This window comes from Amblyraja radiata, chromosome 11 (genome assembly GCF_010909765.2).
Source record: "Amblyraja radiata isolate CabotCenter1 chromosome 11, sAmbRad1.1.pri, whole genome shotgun sequence".
NCBI lineage: Eukaryota > Metazoa > Chordata > Chondrichthyes > Rajiformes > Rajidae > Amblyraja > Amblyraja radiata.
Window position 1 is genome coordinate 887476 of NC_045966.1, and position 10884 is coordinate 898359.

Here is a 10884-nt window from a genome sequence, read left to right on the forward strand (position 1 = left end):
TCGAGAACAAAGAGGGTCCATTGGGGAGCAAATGGAACACTTTGTACCTCTGTCGGCGCCCTTTATATGGCGACTTTGAACACCTTGTGGATGCAAAACAGAATCGCACTGACTTGTCACATCTGGTAATAAAATATAAAGTAATGTATCATTAAATAATAAAGGGCATAGCTCTAAGGTGAAGGGCAACGTTTCTAGGAGATGTGTGGGACAAACTTTTACACAGAAGGTGCTGAGTGTGTGAAACCCATTACTGGGGGCAGTGGTGGAGACAGATACAAGAGTGGGTTTTAGGAAATTACAGGAACGTACAGGGAAATGGATTCTGTGCAGACAGATAAGAGTTGACCTTGGCATCATGTTCAGCACAGACATTGTGGGCTGAAGGGTCTGTTACTGTGCTGCCCTATGTTCAACGTTCCTTTCAGTGCAGCCTTTGTATACGGGGAGATCTTTCCCAATTGGCCTCAGTAGTAATAAAGCACTTGCCCAGCGATTTGTTCTTTCACTTGATTTTGGTGGGTAACGTTAGTATTTCAGTATTTTGCTGGTTTCAGTATTTCACGGGGAAAGAGGAAAATAAGCAAGAGTTTTTGCTCATCAAGCCTTTGTTGTTTAGCGATGTATACCTCGGATCCCTTTATATTTTTGGCTAACAGAAATCTATGATTTAACATTAACAGTTGTCTTTTGTCAGTTATGAATAGAGTTGCAAATCACCACCATTGCTTTAATGTGTACGAGTCTTACCTCACTTCTGAAAAGGCTTGCTTCTAGTTTTCAATTACGTTTCCAGCTGTAGATTTATCGTGTAGAGGATATAGTTTTTATTTCCCCTGTTATTTTCTTTCAATGGCTTGACAGCTTTACTGAAATCATCTGTTAACTGTCAGGGAGTGTGATGAATGGCAGGAGAAAGGGGTTTGGAGGGAGAGATAGATCAGCCATGATTGAATGGCAGAGTAGACGATGGGCCGAATGGCCTAATTCTGCTCCTATCAGTAATGACCTTGTGACCTTAGAAGTGGTTTCACTGTGGCTGTTCCGTAAACCTTTTTAATTAAACCATGATTCAATCACTTTTAAGATGCAAAGTGTAAAGTAAGCACCTATTACAGTCCATTGTAGAACAATGAAAACAATAAAGGAAGGGGAAACTGAGCTATTTGTACATATTCTGCAAGTCTTTCAGTCAATGTCTGTAAATATTGCATTAAAAGCAAGCCTGGTTGAAATAGTTCTTTGGTTTATTTTCAGATATTCCTATGCCAAGCAAACGAGAACACCTGGTCAGTGCGGAGTTACAATTCTTTGAACTACAATGTTGAGCTTAGAGTTGGGCATCAAATTAAATATGATAAAATCTAAAATATGAAGAAATTGGCTAAAAACCTTTGATAGATATTGTAAAATACATTATTTTTTTGTACTGTACCTAAAGAATGATACTCATTTCTGTTATAAAACAGTCTACACACACACACACACACACACACACACACACACACACACACACACACACACACACACACACACACACACTGTGGCCTCACCAGTCTACACTCACACACACACTGTGGCCCCACCAGTCCGCTTTGAATGAATAATTTCTCAGAGGATGTGACAAAAATTTGTGGAAAGAGTCTCACGCCTATGCAAGTTATGCTAATCTAATCCCAAATAATGGCAGCCTTTGTTTAACTACCACTTATTTTTTGCTAAAGAATGGTAAGCTGTTGTAAAATAATTATTAATTTAATCAGTTGGACATTGTAGGTTCTTATACTCTGTTTTTTCTTTTTCCTCTCTGACCACAATCAACCCCCATCTCCACCTCCCTGACTACATGCCTGCTGTCATTTTCTTGGCATTTCGGGATTATTGAAGTAGTGGGCCGTGAATTATCATTCACGTTCAGCGGTAAATCATCAATGTAACATTCAGTGTTCAAAATAACCCTTGTCTGTATTTTTAACATTGTCTTCACTAGAGAGACACACGCAGTAGGATTGTGGGTCTTGGCAATCTGCCTTCCTGTGGCTTTTCAGATTTTGATACTGTGAGACTTGGTTCATCGTTTGGGAAAGTGCTCAAGTATTTAAAAGTGGGGGAAAAGGTAAAGTAACAATCGTTTTCTATTTTGAAACTATTTTAGAGAGAGTATTGTATGTGTATTGTATGACTTGGTATTATGTATCCTCCTCAATTTAAGAATGTAACTTGTGCACTCTTTTCAATCACGGACAGTGTTATGTATATTTCCGTGTTAATCCCCATTCTTCCCGGCCCCCTAACAAACCGCTGCCAGATCGTAGATGACAGTGAGAGTTGTCAGCATCATATGACAGAACAATATAGAACAGCCACATGCAGTGTGGGTCCCAGGAGATGTGGTCCACATACATAGATCATTGAAATATCAGGTTCATGTGCAGTACATAATCCAAAAGTCTAGTGAAGGGGTGAGCTGATAAACCTAGAGGATTCTACAGCTGTACATAGTCCAAGCTGGTGGTGTGGAACAGGCTGTCGGAGCAAGTGGCAGAAGCAGATAGAATATTGAATATTTAATATGAAAAAGAATATGTGATTCTGTTACATTCTGTTTGTAGTTTGTATGTTTGTTTGTCTTTTTGCACAAAGTTCGCGAGCATTGCCACTTTTCATTTCACTGCACATCTCGTATGTGTATGTGACGAATAAACTTGACTTGACTTGACTTTACTTGAATCTGTTAAATTCATTCAGTTTTTAAAATGTTATTGTCCCGTGTGCTATTCATGGTGTTGCACAATAGCAAGTGTTGATTTAGTTGCCAGAGTGTGGAGGAGCTTCACCAGGAGATTTCCAGGATAGGATAGGCGGTTTCTAGTCTTTAAATGTCCTGAGTGCTTCTGCCTTTCATAATGTTAGAAATAATGGGAATTGGAATCAATGGGTGTAAGAGTAAACGGCTCTTGGATTAACCAAGAGGGGAGCGTAAACTTGTAGTTGTGTATCTCTAAATTTACAGCTTCTGCTCTGCTGGGGAGTTGTGAATTAGTTGGCAACCTAATCTGTCCCAATGGTGTGCAAGAGCTTGCAGTTGGATTTGCTCGATGTAAATGAAATCATCCTGTGGACCAGCAGGCATGCGAGGAAAGATAATCCCATCTAGTTAAACCCAATTTTACAGCAACAGCATGCTAAATTGGGGACATGTCTGAGGGTGGTAATGTGGACAATGGTAGCACATTGTAAAGTTGATGAAGCTTCCATGATTACTCTTGGTCAATGTTTCTAATGTTTAGCAATGTGGCATAGAAGTCATACTCAATAAATGGAGAAATTATAAATAAATTCACCTCGTAATATTTTGCTGCATTTGATGTAAATAATTGTAGTTCACGTGATTTATTTTGTTATAAATTAACAGGCTTTCTTGAAAATGGATTCAGAAATGGCCTGCAATAACATAATCAAACACTTCAGGAAGAAGCCTTTGTTCTACGGTAGATTACTGACGGCAGATATATCCTCCGCTCAAATTCAACCATTGTTAAAGGTGTGTCATTACAGCCAGATTTGCCTCTCTTTCTCTGAATATGTAACACGCACACACCCTGTCCCCACACACACGCACACACATGCACGCACACACATGCGCACGCACACAATCACACACGCGCGCACGCACACACACACCCTGTCCCCACATAAACAATCACACACACGCGCACGCACACACACCCCGTCCACACGCACACATACACGCGCATACACACATGCACACACCCTGTCGCCACACACACGGACTCACAATCGCACACACACACACCCCGTCCCCTCACACACGTACGCACAATCACACACACACACACTCCGTACACACACACACATATCCCGCGCACATACATACACCCCCCCGTACACACACACACACACACACACTCCGTACACACACACACACACACACACACACAATCCGTACACACACACACGCAAGCACGCACACACACTCTGTACACACACACACACACACACACATACGCCATACACACACGCACGCACTCCGTACACACGCACTGTACACACACACACATGCACGCACGCACACACACTCCGTACGTACACACACACACACACTGTTTCGAAGCTGAACTCTTGGCCCCACAGCCCAGTGAGCTGGGTTGATCCTGACCTCCAGTGCTGTTTGTGTGGAGTCTGCGTGTTGTGTAACCGTGTGGATTATCCCAGGTGGTCAACGTTGCTCTCATATCCCAAAGTCCTACTGATAAATGACCCTGGATGTAGGTAAGTGGCAGGGCCATTTGGATGGTGTTGGTTGTATGTGTTAGTAGAGGGTGTGGGTAGTCTAAGAGACAACATTACCGGGAGAAAGGATAGGTGGTAATGCTGTGAGAGCAGGCATGGACAGTGGGCCGAATCATCTCCATCCTAAAAACATCAATAAAGCGACAAAATTGGTGCCATTCAGAATTTTTTCCATGATAACCCTATAACTCTTCATGGCTAACTTTTCTTTCCAGAAACCTTCTGCAAAGATCGAAGAAATGTTAAATAAAGTAAATTTGGCAGATATCAGGTAAGCCCAGTAGATTTGTGTTTTCCACATTCACATTGTATGCTTTAATGCTGTCTTAGCCAAGGATGCGACAAAAGGAATTAGGTCATTGCCATTAAAGTATAGAGTAAATAGGAATTGTAGTTTATCTTTGGTAATGGGAGATAGTGCTGCCCATTTCTCACTTCCTTTGTCTGATTAAGCATGGACCCAATGCACATCTTTAGTTTTTAAATGCTTTTGATATTTGGAAACAATTAAAAATATCTGACATTTACCTTGTTTGAGAACAGCTGAATGGCTGCTCCCTGTAAAAATGTCAGTCGCATGGTTTAGCCCAAAATTTCTCCAAGGAAAACTGGAGCAAATTATTATGATGAGAGGGATAGACAGAGTTGAATGTAAAGTTGCATTGACACCACAACATGGCCATTAATATCACTAACTGAGGTGCAATTGGAAAACAATTGTGAAAATGTTTCTTTGAATAAGCCATTGGGAATGTATTTTACTTCGGAGTCACGTGAGTGACTACGTGAAGAACCCCGCCAGGACGCATGCGTGACATATTGCTTTCACGCTTGCGAAACGACAGGCGGGGTGGAGCATTCCCCCGCAGCGGTAAGTTTGAAACCGTGACCTGCAGGTAAGTGATTTACTCTGCGGTAGTGTTTGTCCCCGCGCTGTTGTTACACGGGGGGGGGGGGGGGAAGCTGGACAAAATAGTGTCCACAAGTGCTGCGAGTGAAGCTGGCTGGGGAGGACCGCGAAGTTGCGGGAGCCAGCAGCAGCTGAAGGCACAAGCCCCGTAAGTGGGATCAGCTGTGCCGACTTTTGGTCCCGCGCCGGCCAGAACACCACGGCCGGGCGGGAGACTATTCAGGTGGGGCCGTCGACTTTGACAAGTCGAAACGGCAGGAGGCGGGGTGGAACGACGTTCCCCCGTAGCGACAGTTTAAACCAGGACCTGCAGGTAAGTGAAACTGCGGTCTTTATTCTCCCCATACTGTTTCACAGGTGGGGAAACATGGAGAGCTGTGCAAATAACGGCAGGCGGCACAGGAATCACCCATAAGGGAACAGCTGTGCCCGACTTCGCTCCCGCACCGGCCAGATTAAACACCATGGCTGGGCGGGAGACTATACAGAATGAAGCCGTTGGCTTTGACAAGTCAAAACGACAGGAGGAGGGGTGGAAGACGTGCCCCCTTAACGGCAAGTTTTAAGCCTGGACCTGCAGGTATGTGATACTGCGGTCTTTATTGTTCCCATACTGTTCTACAGGTGGGGGGAAACATGCACAAGGCAAAGAAGTCGAACAAAGCTTGCGGGGGAAGACCGCGGAGTTGCGGACGCCAGCAGCGGCCGGCGGCACAGGAATCACCCGTAAGGGAACAGCTGTGCCCGACTTCGCCCCCGCACCGGCCAGATTAAACACTGCGTCTGGGTGGGAAGGCAAGAAGAAAACCAAAAGAGTCGAGGACTGATGAGTCCGACTTTGGGCGGCCAGCGACCGTGAGCGCTGGAGCCGGTTGGAGCGGCTTATGGAGCTGAGCTCCAACATGACAGGCTCCGGGAGATGGAGTCTAGTCACTGTGGGCACTATGTAAAACCCACAGCAGCACCTCTTGTAGGGCTGCACAGTGCATCTCCCTCGTCAGAGGGGAGTACTGGGGGGGGTCAATTCTGGGCTGACCCTGAAGAGGGGTTTTGACGAACAAAACTACAAGTGTGCAGGGGGTGCAGGAAGGCAAAATCTACTGGTCATGGTGTCCAAATACATACAGCCAGACCACGATGGACACCACTGCAAAAATACTTGGGACCAGGAAACTGCGCATCCCTGAATGTTCCAGTCGTGGAAATAGCATCTGGAAACATGTCGGAGCAGGACTTAGGAAAGCCCTGGGGCTCATAAAGGCGACAACATTAAGGATCTCCTACAGCTAAAGACAGCACCCTTATGCACCCACCAGCAGAACAAGAGAAGCTGGTGAAAGCTCAAAGGCCGGGCATACAGGACAGCGGTCTTTTAGACCATAGCCCAGACCGGCCTTTCTGGAAGATGCGCAAACCCCCAACCCAAAAACAAACCCAGACACCGGCCGCTCAACCTCCACGAAGACCACACAGAAGAAGCAAACTTCCACTGGTAACAATGGAGGTAGGTGGGTCTGGTCCCTTACAAATTATAGGAAGAGTGGATAATACACACATTGGTGGGAGATTACACTCTTTTGGATACATGGTGTATATTAACTACAGACACTTATATCCTAAGCAGTATCCAGGGATATACCATTGAATTGTGCAAAAGGGGCAATGGGTAAACCCAACACGATTGGCTGGAATATGTGTCTTATATCTTTACCAAAAACAAAATAGATGGTGACAGTCGCATCATCATCGAATTGACCAAATTGAATACATTGTACTATATATTCAGTACAAAATGGGAACTGGTAACTGCTAAAGGACTGATTTCCAAAGGCTACTCCATGGCTAGCATCGACCTAAAAGATGCTTACTATTCAGTGCCTACACGGACTGATCACAAACGTTATTTTTTTTAAATTCAACTGGATGGGGTAGCTCTGGCAGTATAGAGCTCTACCAAATACATAATCATATGATCATACTAATTGTGGGCATAACTTTGGAGTTGGCCTAACTAGCTGTAACAGCCATCATACAATTGGGTGAAAACTGGGGTTATCATCCATCCAGTTAAATCTAAACTAACGCCTACCAACATAATGGATTATTTGGGGTTCACTATTGACAGCTCACATGTCGGTGACTTTACCAAAGGACAAGGCTACAGTCTTAACTGAGGCCTGCAACAACCCCACTGACATCAGTGAACCGTCTATCAGATTGGTAGCAAGTATAATTGGCATATAGTGTCTGCCTTTCCAGCCACACAATTTGGACCTTTGTATTACCAAAAATCTACAAAGGGCAAAAATACAAACACTCAAAGTTAATACTGGTCATTTCGACAGACCAATAAGCCACCAATCAAAGCTTATGGAATTAAAATGGTGGAGGGATAACATTCGGCATTGTTCCAACCCTATCGTTATCAGCAAACCCTTAGTGGTGCTACAAACTGATGCCAGTGCGCTTGGTTGGGGTACTACCAATTTCCATCTCCATCTGTGGAGGTAGATGAAAGGCACAGGAGGCATCATTATCACAGACACTGGGCATAAACTACCTGGAAATGTGGGGTGCGTTCTATGGCCTAAAGTCATACTGCTCTGGGATAAATCACCAGCATGTCAGACTACAGAGTGACAATCTGACTAATACAATTTGGTAATGGTGTATCCAGAGAAATATTGGAATATCAGCTACTTACCTACCAGGTAACCCAAAATTCAGTAACAAACATCAGGTCACGCAAATTCAATAAAATAAGACTTAATCACCAGTTACCAAACTGTTTCTTGGGAACCAGGCCCTGGGACAGCAGGGACAGATGCTTTTCACTGCATTGAGGGGGCAATTGTTTATCTATGCATTCTCTCCTTTTCTGCATCATCAGTTGGGTATTACGAAAAATACAACAAGACTCAGCGTCTGTTAATTGGTAGTGCCGATTGGCCTACTTAACCATGGTTCCCTGTGATACTCAACAGGGGGTTTAACCATGCATCACCATCCTGAAACAACCAGATTATTGGTTCATCCCGTAACAGGGGAACCCATCCATGTCAAAAACAACAAACCTATCAATTTGTAGAGTCTAAAGAAACCTCTACTGCAACTGGGACTGGCGGACCGAACATGGAACATTATCTCAGCGGGCCACAGACAGTCCACCAAAAACTATATCTGGTATACATCAGGAAATGGGAGATATATTGTCACAGAAACAACATCACCTACAGTTTGATGAACATAACGTCTGTTCTCGAATTCCTGGCAGGCCTCCATTATGATGAGGGGCTCAGTTACAGTGCCAATAACTGCGCCAGAAGTGCCCTTTCAACATATCTATGGCGAGGATCAGAGCGTCATTCTGTTGGGACTCACCTCTGGTAACCAAACTTATGAGGGGAATTTTTAATATCAATCCCCCAAGAACCAGGTACTCTCTAAATGGGATATGAGTATTGCCCTAACGTTGCTAAGGAATTGGTCTCCAGCAACAGCTCTGTCCCTGCAAAGACTGACGCACAAAACAGTCATGCTGATGGCTTTGGTCACGGCACTAAGGATACAGTCGTACATAAGTTAAGGCTGGACTATATGATTTCTTCAACAGGAATATAACGTTTCATATTACGAATTAGTCAAACAGAACAGACCGGGATCATCAGGCCTCAAAATAGGATTTAGGGATTACCCTACAGATATCGTCTCTGTATAATAAGACAATTATTCTATATGGAGAACACCAAAAACATCTGAGGCTATGAGATGGCACTACTAATCAGCCACAAACAACCCACAAAAAAGTGTCGGTTCAAACTATTTCCAGATGGCTGAAACAGGTTTTAACAACAGCTGGGGTGGATACTAACATATTCAAATCTTATTCCACCAGGGCTGCAACTACATCGGCAGCTATGGTGTTGGATGTACCAATGAACCATATCCTCGAGACAGCAGGATGGATCAGGGGAAAATGTTCCAACTATTCTACCACAAACCAGTAGTTAAACTGGAACTTTGCAGAGCCAATTTTAAGTTCTGTAATATAATTTCACCCCATAAATAGGGGCTATAATTTGTTGTTAACAATTTATCATGGATTTCAATGTTGGATTCATGTCTAAAAATTTTAACACAATTCCTCCCACAGTCAATTAAGGCAGATGTGATGCATGGACTCGTTTCCACGGCATGAAATCACAGAGCTTTGAAAACTTCACGTAGTCACTCACGTGACTCCGAAGTAAAATAGTAAAATTAAACGAGAACTTGCCAGTTTGAAGTTTGATCGTTATTTTATGAGGAGTACGTTGGGGGAATACGTGCCCTCCGCTCCCACCCATGATCATATACTCAACTGGTATTTTCTTCTCTAATCTTACTATGTTCAGTCATTACAGTTATCTGTGATTTCACACAGCTGCTTTGAAGAATGACACGCATGCGTCCTGGCGGGGTTCTTCACGTATACCCTCAACGTACTCCTCATAAAATAACGATCAAACTTCGAACTGGCAAGTTCTCGTTTAATCTTACTATTTTAGTCTATAAGTAACAGCAAAATATCGGATAGAGTGGATGTGGAGAGGATGTTTCACTAGTGGGAATGTCTAGGACTAGAGGTCATAGCCTCGGAATTGAAGGACATTCCTTTATGAAGGAGATGATGAGGAATTTCTTTAGTCAGAGGTTGGTGAATCTGGAATTCTTTGCCACAAAATGCTGTGGAGACCAAGTCAGTGGATATTTTTAAGGCAGAGATAGATAGATTCTTGATTAGTACGGGTGTCAGGGGGAGAAGGCAGGCGAATGGGGTTAGGTGGGGGAGATAGATCAGCCATGATTGAATGACAGAGTAGACTTGATGGGCCGAATGGCATAATTCTGCTCCTATCACTTATGACATTATTTGGGTGCAAAACATTTGTTAGACTCAAAAAGCTGGAGTAACTCAGTGGGACAGGCAATATCTCTGGAGAAAAGGAATGGGTGACGTTTCGGGTCAAAACCCTTCTTCTGATCCGAAATGTCATCTATTCCGTCTCTTTGGAGATGATGCCTGTCCTGCTGATTTGCTCCAGCTTTTTGTGTCTATCTTCGGTGTACACCAGCATTTGCAGTTCTTTCCTGTGCAAAACTTTTGTTTAATCTTTCAGTGCAAAAGAATGCTTTCTTGGCCCTATCTTGAAAGAAAAACCTGATGATTTGAAGAAGTGCCTTGCATCTGAGAGAGAGAGGAGCTCTGAGAGGGAAGAGTCAGGGAGCTCTGACTGCAGTGAAGCAACAGAGTGGAGGAGCATTGGAGGCGAGGAGAGAGGTCAACAAAGGGTGTACAGTCATGAACCCATGGAGCACCAAGGATACATGAGGACACTGCAGAGGGATGACCTTGAACTACTAGTGCAGAGGAATAGCCTTGCAAGTGGTGAGCAGTGGCAGAGCTGTGAGAGAGGGTGCAGGGATAGTCATGAAAGAGGTGGCATTGAGAGAAATCAGAGAAACACTGGTGAAAGAAGAGACCATGAGAACAGAGGTGAGATGAGGGAGTGGAGAGCCGGTAGTGAGAGAGGAGAACAAAGAGGTTTCAGTGAAAGTGGGCTCCAGGGAGGCAGCAGCGACAGAACCAAGTGGGCAGGCAGTAGCCAGAGAGTGGAGGG